The 12,053-nt window shown below is 42.8% G+C and overlaps 1 protein-coding gene across 4 annotated transcripts in view; it reads right to left on the minus strand.

The window, feature by feature from the left end:
- HAPLN1 (hyaluronan and proteoglycan link protein 1) overlaps positions 1-12,053 on the minus strand; it is an 83,327-nt gene that overhangs the window by 11,836 nt on the left and 59,438 nt on the right. The gene's annotated exons all lie outside the window — the stretch shown is intronic.

Below are 12,053 nucleotides of genomic sequence, written 5' to 3' on the forward strand. Positions count from 1 at the left end.
GATATAGCTTCTAATGGTCAAATATTAAGTTCAGCAAGATAAGTCTGGGAAGCCTTAGGATACAACTCCACCTGTTCACTCATAAAGCAGAGAAGTCTATTGTTTATTTTCACAAAGTCAGATCATTGTAGAAAAGACAATCAGATGGGCCCTGGGATGCTCTTAGATAAGGAGAGATCTTATATCTGTCATCTAAAAAATGGTACTTCTCTGCTATCATTGCAGCAGCTAGTTCATGACCACCCCAAATGTTTACAATATTTCAGCATCTATTATTAACACACCTTTATTATAGCAAGAACTGACAATTACTTGTGATACTTCTGTGAGAATGTTCATAAAATATTGCCACTATGCTTTGATGTATGTAAGTTTAGTAGAAGTCAGACAGAAAGAATGTGTAATGTATCATCTGGTCTACTTATGGACGTGTGACCCAGTTTTCATGATAGTGTCCTCAGAGATCTTAGGATCTTGTCAACATCTGTTTATGCCCTGGATCCTTGCTTTTCTTGGCTAAAATTAAATAAGGACCACAACAGTGGGCCTTGGCGTCTATTATAAATCAATCACTAATACTAGGCATTTTACTTCAACTACTCAAAGAGGCAATTATTTGTCTACTACTTTAAAAATCTTCCCTACAGAAAAATAACACCCAGTCTCTACCCTTTCTAGACAGAGAACAGTAGTTGATCAACTCCGGATGTTGTTGGATAACTCATCTGATCTGTTCTTGGACCTTTTTAATATTGCTTCAGCCTGGGCTGTGAGACAGAGCAGTACTTGGTAACTTTAATAGAAGACTTGACTGAATGTGGACAAAGGCCATGTCTCTTTGATATTCCTACTAGATTTCTCTGCAACCTTTGATGCATGGCCAGTGCCATCTTGTTGAAGAGCTTGGAAGCAAGTATGAGGGGGTATTGGTTTCAATTACTTTGAATTAGTTCACAGATTCATAGTGTTGGAAGGATCCATACAATGGAAGGATCTTGTACAATCCCCTTTTAAATGTATGATCAGTCTAAAGCATCCCTGACCAGTATTTGTCCTGCTGATGCTTGATGACTTCCAGTGGAAAGGAGCTATACCTCCCTAGTCAGCTAATGCCACTGCAGAACTACTCTCAGTGTTAAACAAAATTCTGGAGAACCTTTCTGCCCAAACTATAAACTCATGAGTCTTGTCCTCTACTACCAACAGGAACAACTCCTTGCCCTGCTCTACTAAGTGATAACCTTTCATTTACTTAAAGAGAGCAACCATGTCCCTCCTCAACCTCCTCTTTCCCAGACTGAACATACCCAAGTCCTTCAGCCTTTCCTCATAGTGCTTAGTCTCCGGTTCCCTGACCATCCTTGATACTGTCTTCTGTATCCATTCTACTCTGTTACACATCGTTTTTGAAGTGAAGCCTCTCCAGAGCTGCACACAATATTCACAATGTCTTGGACAACCCGCCCCCCCCCTCCTCCCAGCAGAATTCCACCCAAAACACTTTTTTCCTGTCCTGAAAACACTTAGTTGCATGATCCTGTCAGAAGCAACTAAACGTGCCCTACAAATAAAACAGAACATTACAGCTGTTAAACTGTACAGCAAAACTATTAAATTCAGTACCTCAATGCATTGTGACCTGAGCTAAGGTTAAGGATCAGACATTCTCTATTGTTTTTATAAACTGAAATCCTGTGTAGTGAAGAACTACTAAAGAGCAATATCAAACATTTGCTTTCTACTGTGTAATGAACATATGTTTTCTCAGCCAAGAACTAGGCTTTTAAATATTCATGTGCCCCATCGAAATCCCTGCCAAGGTCCAAACAGTGAGGAACAGTGCTCTTCCACTTGGAAGTTAACAGCCAGTATAGAAAGCTGTTTTTCCATAGTAATGTATCTCCCTTTTTATTTTATCCCAAGGCTCAGTTTACCAGTTCCATGCATTGACACTGTTCTGTTTTACCCCTTGCATGCTAATAAAAGCAAATGAGAGATAAAGATAGATTTCCTGATATCACTTTAGAAATGAGAGGTACCGATCATCTTTCAATAAAAATAATGTACATCTTCCACAGAGATATTTCTGTAATCTATATATTTTTGAATCAAAATTCATATATTTTGATTAAAGAAATGACATTTTCAAGCTGAAATTTGCTTTTGATTATAAAGCCTGGGATTGTTACTGTGATACTTGTAAAGAGTACTAGAGATGCTGAGTTAACACTGTAGTCAATTAAAAATCAAAAAAAATGCAACCACTCTGTATTTACAGAGAAATTTAAATTTCCTGTACCATACATCTCTGTGGAAAAAAGAGGCTAGCTGTAGCCAGAGTAAAGAAATTGGCTTCCTTTGGTACTAGTCTAAACATAAGAATCAGACTTTTTGTAGCCAGAGTCAACATGGGATACAGTAGAACTCACAGTATACTCTATTATAGGGTAACCATCTTACTCTGGCATGGATATCTGCCCTAACAGGAATTTTTCCAATTGATGTGTTACTGTAAGTCTGGAAAAAATACATTTAGAATTTAACACTCAAACTCCTATTATAGACAAGATCCTAGTTTAATTGGGAAGTGAGGTCAACAGTGTTTTTTTCCTGCACAGCAGAAATAAGACATCCTGCAGATGTTTTAAAAAAGATCAATTTTGGCTTTTTGTATTCGGTGTTTGCAGAGAACACATGTGTTGCTGGTCAAAACAATTCCTTTTTTCTTGCCTGCTGGCAGGTGGAGCAGCAGTGGTGTAGTGGCTAAGAGAAGGTATACTCTAATCTGGAGGAATTGGGTTTGATTCCCCGCTCTGCCACCTGTGGAGGCTTATCTGGTACTTATCTGGTATTTCAAGGTACAGCCTTGAAATAGTTGACCTTGGCCCTTTCACAGACGGGACTCATATATGCACCCTGGGGACAGTAAAACGCCGTCTTAGGGGAGTAGTTCCTGCACAGGCTGCACTGTGCTAAAAACGCGAGTAGGCGCCGACCTGGCTCCCCTCCACCACCCCCAGGGCGGCATTAGGCCGCCTTCAAAAACCTCCCTCCTGGAGGGAGGTTTTTGGAAAACTGTGCGGTCCCGCTGGCGCGGTGTGAACGGCACCGCCGGGAACACGCTGTTTCCCCCGTCCCTCTTCCACTCACCTCGTCGTCCTGTGTTGCTCTACTGGACTGCTGAGACCCTCCCTCTCTGTCCTCCGACCCCTGGAGGTCGGAGGGCAGCGTGGGCAGGTCTTAGGAGTTCAGCAGGGCGACGAAGGCGATGAGGTGAGTGGGGGGGGACAGGGAAGAGGCGGCTCCATGCAGAGCCACCTCTCCCATGCTGGCCTCTGCGGGGGCCGCTCACACGCTCCCGTGTGAACGGCCCCCACCCCTCCACCGGCAGAATTCCTGCCGGTGCAGGGGCGCCCTTTCCGCAGTGCGGAAAGGCCCTTATTTCTCCAGGACCAAGGACTGCAGGTAACATATTGGGAGGAGCCATCCCAGTGGAATCCACCTCAAACATCCAACACAAGAGTTCTCTGTTCCTCCATTTTATACTCACAACAACCCTGTAAGGTTGCTGTGATTGACTACAAGGAAATATCATTTTTAAAAGTTCATTTTTGTCTAAAACAACTTACTGTTTGCAGTCAGAGTGAAGCAGAAAGGCCCCCTGACTAGCTGTGGCCTCCTGAACTCTGATTAGTCATGTAACTATATGATGCAGGGGGGAGGGGAGTTAACTCCCTATCAGAAGAATCTGAGGGGCTTTTTGGTCTTGGACATCCCTGCTGTTAAGTGTTGTCTGTCTTAACTGTGTGTGAAAAACCAAACTTCTCTGAGGGAAGAAATCAGTCAACATGTGGGACAGCTACTGTTGTCAGCCTGAGTGCTGGGTGAAAGCAAATATATACACAGATGAATTATACTGGTGGAAGGGCTTATTGCAGGGCCAAGCTATAGGCTGATAATAAACCAGGATGGGAATATCTTTTAGTGAGAGAAGGATTCCTGTATTCCAGTGGGTCTGGGGTACTGGGATTTGCTTTGATTTTGTTGGAATAAGCGACTTCTGCATGCCTGGACACTGGGGGGGTGCTGTGATGTTGCCTCTCTTGTGGTTGCCTCTCTGCAACAACTGTGATGTTGCCTCTCTTGTTTGCCCTCCTTGTCTGGGCCAGGAGACCGCCCACTAACTTCCTTTCTTCCCCATGCTAGCTTCACTTCTGCTCTAGCCTTTGAACCGAGCGCATGGTCAATGGCAGCCTGCTCAGTGGGGCCTTTGCCACCATGCAGCATCCCTCTCACCTCCACACACGTGATGGCGCTGCCATAGTTGTGCGACTTGTCATAGGGAAAGTGGCTCTTTAGACTAGGGTTCTTTCTTATCTACCTTTTCTTGGAACAAAGTTGTGAACTGAAGATGATTGAATAAATGTAAGTTTTACTCCGTTACATTTATGTCTCTGAAGAAGTTTCTTTAAACTGCATTCACACACACTACTGTGCATATCCATGACTCTAAACGAAATCTAACATGGTAGCAGAGATTGATGGTTATTTTTGAAGCCCAGATATTTTAAAGTTGGAGCAGATTTTTTTTTCCTTGCATGGCTTAGCAGCCATTGCCTTGTTCTTGTAGGTGTTTTTTCTTTTGCTCACCTGGCTCTAACAGGCCAGCTGAAAGTAACAAAAGGTTGCATAGCCTGAAAGCTTGCTTCCTCTTTCTTGTAGGTGTGTGACTAATTGAGATTGCAGAGAAAGCCTTTTGCATTAAAATGGCTCAGCCGTAAGCCGGCAATTCTTGAGAAGCTTACAAGCCTGAACTTTTAACTCATGGCTCTACAGAATTCAATCCCAAATAAAGGAAGAGGGCATAGGTTTTGTTTTTAACTACACCAAAACCAAACAGTGCGGAAATGAAGAGACCAGATGGCAAAGAGCAGTGATGAAAAGGCCATGAATGTAATTGTTAGTACTCTCACAAACTCACAACTGGTGTATGTTAAAGGACAAGATTCTTGCCAAAGACATGCTAGAAGCATTAAAAAGGGTCTTTTGAGAGCAAGACAGAAATAGCAAAGTGAGTTTATTCAAACAACTATTTTCAATCAAATTGCAAGAAAATGGAGATGCTGATTGCCATATAGAGAAATTAAGCTGAATCTGATTGATAAGTTAGCAACCACTGGCACAGTCTCTGGAGGAAGAACTGAAAATTGGACTGCTTTTAAGCTCATTGCCTGAGAAATATTCAGCTTTTTTGTCTCTACTGTAAAATGGCAAAGACCTGCACATTTGAGGGAAATTTAGACTAACTAGGGTCTGAATTTCAAGTGAAGCAGCAAGAGTATCTCTCTGAGAGCAGAGGGAAGAATGGCTCAAAGTTACATTGCCCACAGAAGCCAGAGGCAAGGGGGTGGGAACTAAATCATTTGGATACACAGAAAAATCCAATCCTACAGGGGAAAGGAGGAGCCCACCCTTCTGTTTCAAGTGTAATAAACCTGGTCACCTCCAGAGGGAGTGCGTCGACTTAATAAGAATGCTGAGACTGGCAGCAAAGCCATCTCAACACCTCGCTTATTCACAGACAGACAAAGGGATTTTAATCCTAAAAAACTCCGCTCAACTTTTGCACAAACCCACATGATACAAACTAATGAAAAATATAAGCTTCCTTTGATTATTGATAGCGGTGCTTCTAGGCACATGGCTTCAGATGTTGCTTTGTTCAATGAATTAGACAGGAGATGCTGGATGCAATGTGTATTTAGCCAATGGAAAACAGAGATTCCAGTGAATGGAAAGGGCAAAGTTACTTTACATTGCCAACTGGATGGTAATGGAACTGAGATTGTGGCAGAAAAATGTCCTGTATATATTCCAGACTCAAGGCTAATCTGATCAGCGTCTCCCACACTATCAGAAAAAAAGGATTTGCCGTTCACTTTGAGAATAATGTGTGCACTACATTCTCACATGGTGAGCCATAATTCCACTGGTGGCTACTTTTAAGAAATGGAGTCTTTGAACTGGACTGTGAGGGAACCACAAGCCTCGTACAGCCAAGATAACTTCTACCCAGCAGTCTTTGAGCTCTGGCATAGGAGGTTTGCCCACCGTGATGGGGCAAAGAGGCCATCCTGAAGCTGAAAAGCAAGGACTTGGTGTAACAGGTATTTCTATAAAAGCACTGTCCCAATGATACCAATTGTGTGATTGTTGTTTTAAGAGGAAAGGGAACTAGCTCCCTTCATTCCCAGCAAAGCTGCCGCTGCCAAAGATGCTCTAAGCAGCCTCTTTGACCCTTAATTCACTTCCCTGATCTATGTGGACCAATCAAACCAAAGCATCACGCACTGGTAATAACACTCTATCTGTTGTCTTTATTGATGACTACTCGAGATACACTGTGTGTTATTTGCTAAAAAGAAAAGCTCTCAGACTGAACAGAAACTAAGAGACTATGTTGCTATGGTATCTAATAAGTTTAATAGGAAACCCAAGTGTTTTCAAACAGATGTGAGGTGAGGGAGAATACAATTCCATATCTATAAACAATTTCTTTGAGGGAACATGGGATCCAACACATTGACTTACTGTAGCCCATTCGCCAGAACAAAATGGAATTTCCTCGAAAAGAAGAAAATCGTTATATAATGGACATGATTCGGGTGCATTGCCTCATTGATTCAGGCTCTTCCCCGCAGTTAAGCACTGGGGAGAGGCAGCAATGACCGTGCAGTTTACCATACAAAATAGATTGCCAACCAAAGCCACAGAAGCGCAAACTCGCATGAGTTATGGCATGGCAGGGAAACCAAACATACATCAGAGTCTTCTTGGATGTAAAGCTTATGCTCACATACCAAAAGAAAAGTAGATCCAAGCTAGACCCTACTACAACAAGCAGGCATTATTTTTTAAGGCTATTCTCCAGAAAGTAAGGGATACAGGGATTTCTTTGATCCAGAAATCTAACCAAATTACTATATGCAGAGTTGGGCGCGAGGTTTGACGAGCTAACCCAGAGATGGCAAGCCTGCTGTGATGGATGACCATTCAGAGGGAGATGGCGATGAAGCACTCAGGCTGATCCTACATCGCTTCCAGAGAGTCCCAGGATGACATCATCGCAGATGCTAAAGCAAATGCTCAACCTGAAGAGGGAGCAGTGGTGGAAAATCCCAGACCTGGACAGGTGAGGCAGAGGAGTCACAGACTACTATGGAGTGCAGACAGACCTTGGCTCCTCAGGGTTATCATCGCTGCCTAACAAGGGAGTTCCAGCCGAAAGAACTTACCTACCTCAGGTAAGGGCGCCATCGTACTGCATGAACCAGCTTCATGGTCTGAGTTACAGCGAATGCCCGAACCAGAAGCAAAGAAGTGGAAAGAGGCAGCACCAAGAAGAAATCACGCACTACATAAAACCAAACATGGACTCTCACTGAACTACCTTAAGGGTAAAAAACGTTATCGGTTGTAAATGGGTTTTTAAAGCTAAACAAGATGCAGAAGGTCAGATTGAGAAAGATATGGCAAGGCCAGACTTGATGCTAAAGGACTTCTTCTCAGATCTATGGAACAGATTATGATCAGACTTTTGCACCTGTTGTAAAATATTCTCTACAATTAGAATGCTCTTAAGCATTGCTGCATCTAGAAACATGAGAACTTGAGCATTTGGACGTTAAAAAACCGAGCATTTTTTGCATGGCTTAATTGAACAGGAGCTTTATATGAAGCAACCACCAGGGTTCATATAGGATGAAAAGAATAAAACATTTAGTCTGTAAACTTCAGAAAGGGGACTTTATGGATTGAAACAAGCAGCTAAAGCTTGGTCAGATAAGCTAGCCAAGATGCTACTAAGTCAAGACTTCAAACAACAGGTAATGCAGACCCCTCGTCTTTATAGCAAACACAGAAAATGGGAGATGGACATTTATCCTGACATATGTTGGATGACTTGATTATTTGCCATGAAAAAATGAAACTGACTGGTGCTGAGATTATATCCCAATCCTCAACAAGGGAAGTAGAAGTCAAGCACCTGGGAGATGCCAGCTTCTACTTGGGGATCCAAATCTAACGTGAACCAGATGGAATTATCTTCTTAGCCAGAAACAGAAAAAAATATTGGAACTGCTACAGAGTCTGAACCTGGAAGGTGGCAATCCAATGCCTACCCTAATCGAGTTCTGATTTCTACAGACAAGTACTACCTGGATGACTTGCTACCTGACAAAAAAAATGATTACAGGGACTGCAATAGGCAGTTTTTGTACTTAGCAATGACAACTTCAGACCTCGATACCATTGCTACAGCCGCAGAGTATATTGTCCAGAAGCGTTAGCACACCCACCACAAGAGACTGGACTGCTGTTGCAAAACGAAAGTGGTGAGGTAATTTAAGAGGTACCTTTCTTTAGATCTCTTAAACTGAAACCTGCCAGCAACTAAAGATCCCACACTATTGGGATATGCTGATGCAGATTGGGCTGGAGAAAGAACAGATCTTAAGATCTACCAGTGGCATATGTAAGTTTTTCTATGGGGAAGTGCTGTGTTGGGCTTGCAGCCGTAAACAAAGTGTTGTTGCTCTCACTCATCTACTTCCTCGAATCAGAATTAGTATCAGGTTCTGAGACATGTAGAGAATGACAATGGCGTTTAATGTTGTTAGAAGATTTTGGTATTGATGAACCTTTACCTGTACAAATGCTAGAAGATAACCAGAGTTGTATAGCTCTTTCTCTTTCGGATAAGAACAGTGCACGCATTTCAAACACCATTGGAATTAAGCGATCAATATGTAAGACTCTTACAGGCGGAAGGAACCAGAAAACTTCGCAAAACTGTCCTACTGGATATGATGACAGCAGTATCTCTTGACCAAAACCGCTGCCAAGAGACGACAACAAAGTTCCAAAGCCTGCTGGACAAACTGAACATTGTATACCTGGAAAGCATGCAGTGTCAGCAGAGGGGAGTGTTAAATAAGCTTTAATTCTCCCCGTAATGCCTGGACACTGGGGGGTGCTGTATATCACTCTAACTGTGATGTTGCCTCTCTTGTTTGCCCTCCTTGTCTGGGCCAGGAGACCGCCCACTAACTTCCTTTCTTCCCCATGCTAGCTTCACTTCTGCTCTAGCCTTTGAACCGAGTGCATGGTCAATGGCAGCCTGCTCAGTGGGGCCTTTGCCACTGCAGCATCCTCTCACCTCCACACACGTGATGGCGCGTTAGTTGTGCCCACTTGTCATAGGGAAAGTATTCTCTTTAGACTAGGGTTCTTTCTATCTACCTTTTTCTTGGAACAAAGTTGTGAACTGAAGATGATTGAATAAATGTAAGTTTTACCTTTTACATTTATGTCTCTGAAGAAGTTTCTTTAAACTGCATTCACACACACTACTGGGCATATCCATGACTCTAAACGAAATCTAACAGATTTATCCCAGTACAGAGTTTATGTTTTATTTTGAGGGCTTTCCCTAGCTGTGTCAGGGTACCGTGTATAAGTACCAAGCCAGCATTGGGATCCTGTATGTAAAGAAGCCAAAAGTCAGTACTATGTGTAATGTGAAAGGAACTGTACAATCTGTATAGTTAGATGTTATAAAAAACTATAACATCTAAACTGAAATGAAACTGAACAGTCTTATTAAGTGCTGTGCTGAGAGACAAAACCTCTGAACCTCTATGCCAAACTTTTGTGCATAGTGTATATGTATTTATCCTGCCTTCTGCTTTATTTGTCTCATCTCCAAGTTATTATTCTTCCTTTCTCATCTTCTCTTTCTGTTAATAAATCTTTAATCTGCTTAAGTTTTAAATCTGCCTCAAGTATTTATTTTAGAGTGTTTTAGTGAGGAATGTGCCTGGAAAGGAATAAAGTCAGTGGGCATCCTTCAGTCAGTGGGCTGAGGTGAAGTACTTTCAATCAAACACTACCATTTTTTGAACTATCTCAGACCCTGCAGGGGAAAAAGTAGGGAAAAACTACCAGGATAAATCAGTAAGTGGTTCCCTGCCTGAAGAAGGTGAGGGAGTAGCTCAGTAGCTTTCTGTGCATTTCCAACTTGGATGACTGGCTGCAACTGGATAGCCATCTCTAGGTTGGGAAAGACCTAGAGATTTCTGGGTGGAGCCTGGGGTTTGGGAAGTGTCATAATGCCACAGAGTTTACTCTCTGCAGCTGCCAATGCCTCTGTTGTCTGGAAAAGGTATCCAGGTCCCACCTGGAGAATGGCAACCCCACCAATAAGCTGAGGAGGTGCATCCAGGCTAGTGGCAGGTTTCCTCAAAAACCTATAAAATGTTTCCTATAAAATGTTTCCAACCTTATCTCTGAAGGGAATTTGATTTTGTTCCTTAAGAAAAGGCATGTACCTTAAAGGAAAATATATTCCCTGCTGACAAATTTGAGGAGACTCCTCCCCATCATTTTTTCACAGTAATCTGCTTTTGGTTATTTGTGTTTCTTCAAAGACAAGGTATGTATTTTGTCCTGGTGGGGAGGGGCTTTTTATTCTTGGGGAGGGGAGCAATAATGAGATCTCATTCAGAAGGCAAGTATTCACACTGGTCAAAAAGGGAGAGGTCTAAGTGAGGAGGCAGAGTCTACAAAATATTTTATCTCGAACTGGGAAGTGATAGTTTCAACTCTCCTAGTTAATATCCCTCACAAGAAAACCTAACATAATAAATTCTTTTACACACATTCCTCTTCTCTCTAGACATAAAGACACCAACAAAACCTGCATTTAACTCCTCATTTCCAACCAACCTAAATACCATATTTACATAAAAACAATGCATCTCATCAGTACCAAATAATTCAAGATGGCTTAAAACTTTGGTGGATCATGGGCAGAGTGCAGGGCTGAGCTGACCCCTTGGTGTGGTTGCTCAGCACTGGGTATTTCAAATACTTAGATTTTAAATTCTCCACGTGTGCCACTTTCCAAATGAATAAGGCTTTGGATCTGACTCTTGAGAAACAACTTACCCCCCTTTTATAGGAGAACCAAATGTGGAGGAACAAGTGTCAGGGGAAGGCTCTGCTGGTATTTTCAAGACAGTTTATCTCAGATGTGAAATATTGACCATAGATCCATATAATACACTTGTTATTAATAATAATATTACTGACTTTTAATTATTTGAAATTAAAAAGTTAATAATAACACAGCTGGCTTTTAGTGCATGAAGATTTGCAAACTGGGACATAATTCAATGTCCAGCATCCCCCCCCCCCCCGGCATCTCTGCAGGCAGGGTATGTACAGACACACCTTGCAGAATATAGGGCACACAACACAGCCATAAATTTACCATTTTAAAAGTTCCCATTAGTTTCCATTGGAATAACTCGGCATAGTGTTGCATTGTTCCCATGTGATTTTACTAGTGTTTGCTCAAACATAAGTCTTGCTGCACAAACTTCCACTTCAACACTACTCAGAAGTAAATCTAAAGTTTTTCAGAGAGGTTTAATCCCAGGGAACTGTTTCTAGGATTCAGCCCAGAAGGAATGGGAGGGAAATAGGCTGTGCCACTGCCGCACATGCCACCACCAGCAGGACCCAGCCAAGGTAAACCAGCCAGAGCTGGGAGGCAAACAGGGATGTGAAGAAGAAGACTCTACTGCTGCACACCCTTTGTCTGAAGTAGCCAGTCAGAGCAGGCCAACAGGAATGGGAGGAAAAAGCAGGCCAACAGGAATGGCATGCATGAACACCCTTCTACCAGCAGGAGTCAGTCAACAGAGACTAGAAGAAGGCTCTGCCACACCCTCCCTGCCTGTAGTAGCCGGTCAGGACACATAACCCAGAAGCCCAGTACGGAGTGAAAGGACAGGGAGTCTCTCCCTCCCTCCCTCCCTCACCTGCCTGCCCACTCGCATGCATGCTGAACACTAGAGCAATGTTCTGGCCACCTTTCTGGCTTTTAGGAGGGAGGTAGAGGGTGGGTGGCCAAATGTGCCCCCATGTGACCCCAAGTGGCACCTGGGATTTGTGACCCCTTGTTTCCCTCTTGTTACATGCCTGGA

The sequence above is a fragment of the Sphaerodactylus townsendi genome, linkage group LG07 (genome assembly GCF_021028975.2).
Source record: "Sphaerodactylus townsendi isolate TG3544 linkage group LG07, MPM_Stown_v2.3, whole genome shotgun sequence".
Classification (NCBI taxonomy): Eukaryota; Metazoa; Chordata; class Lepidosauria; order Squamata; family Sphaerodactylidae; genus Sphaerodactylus; species Sphaerodactylus townsendi.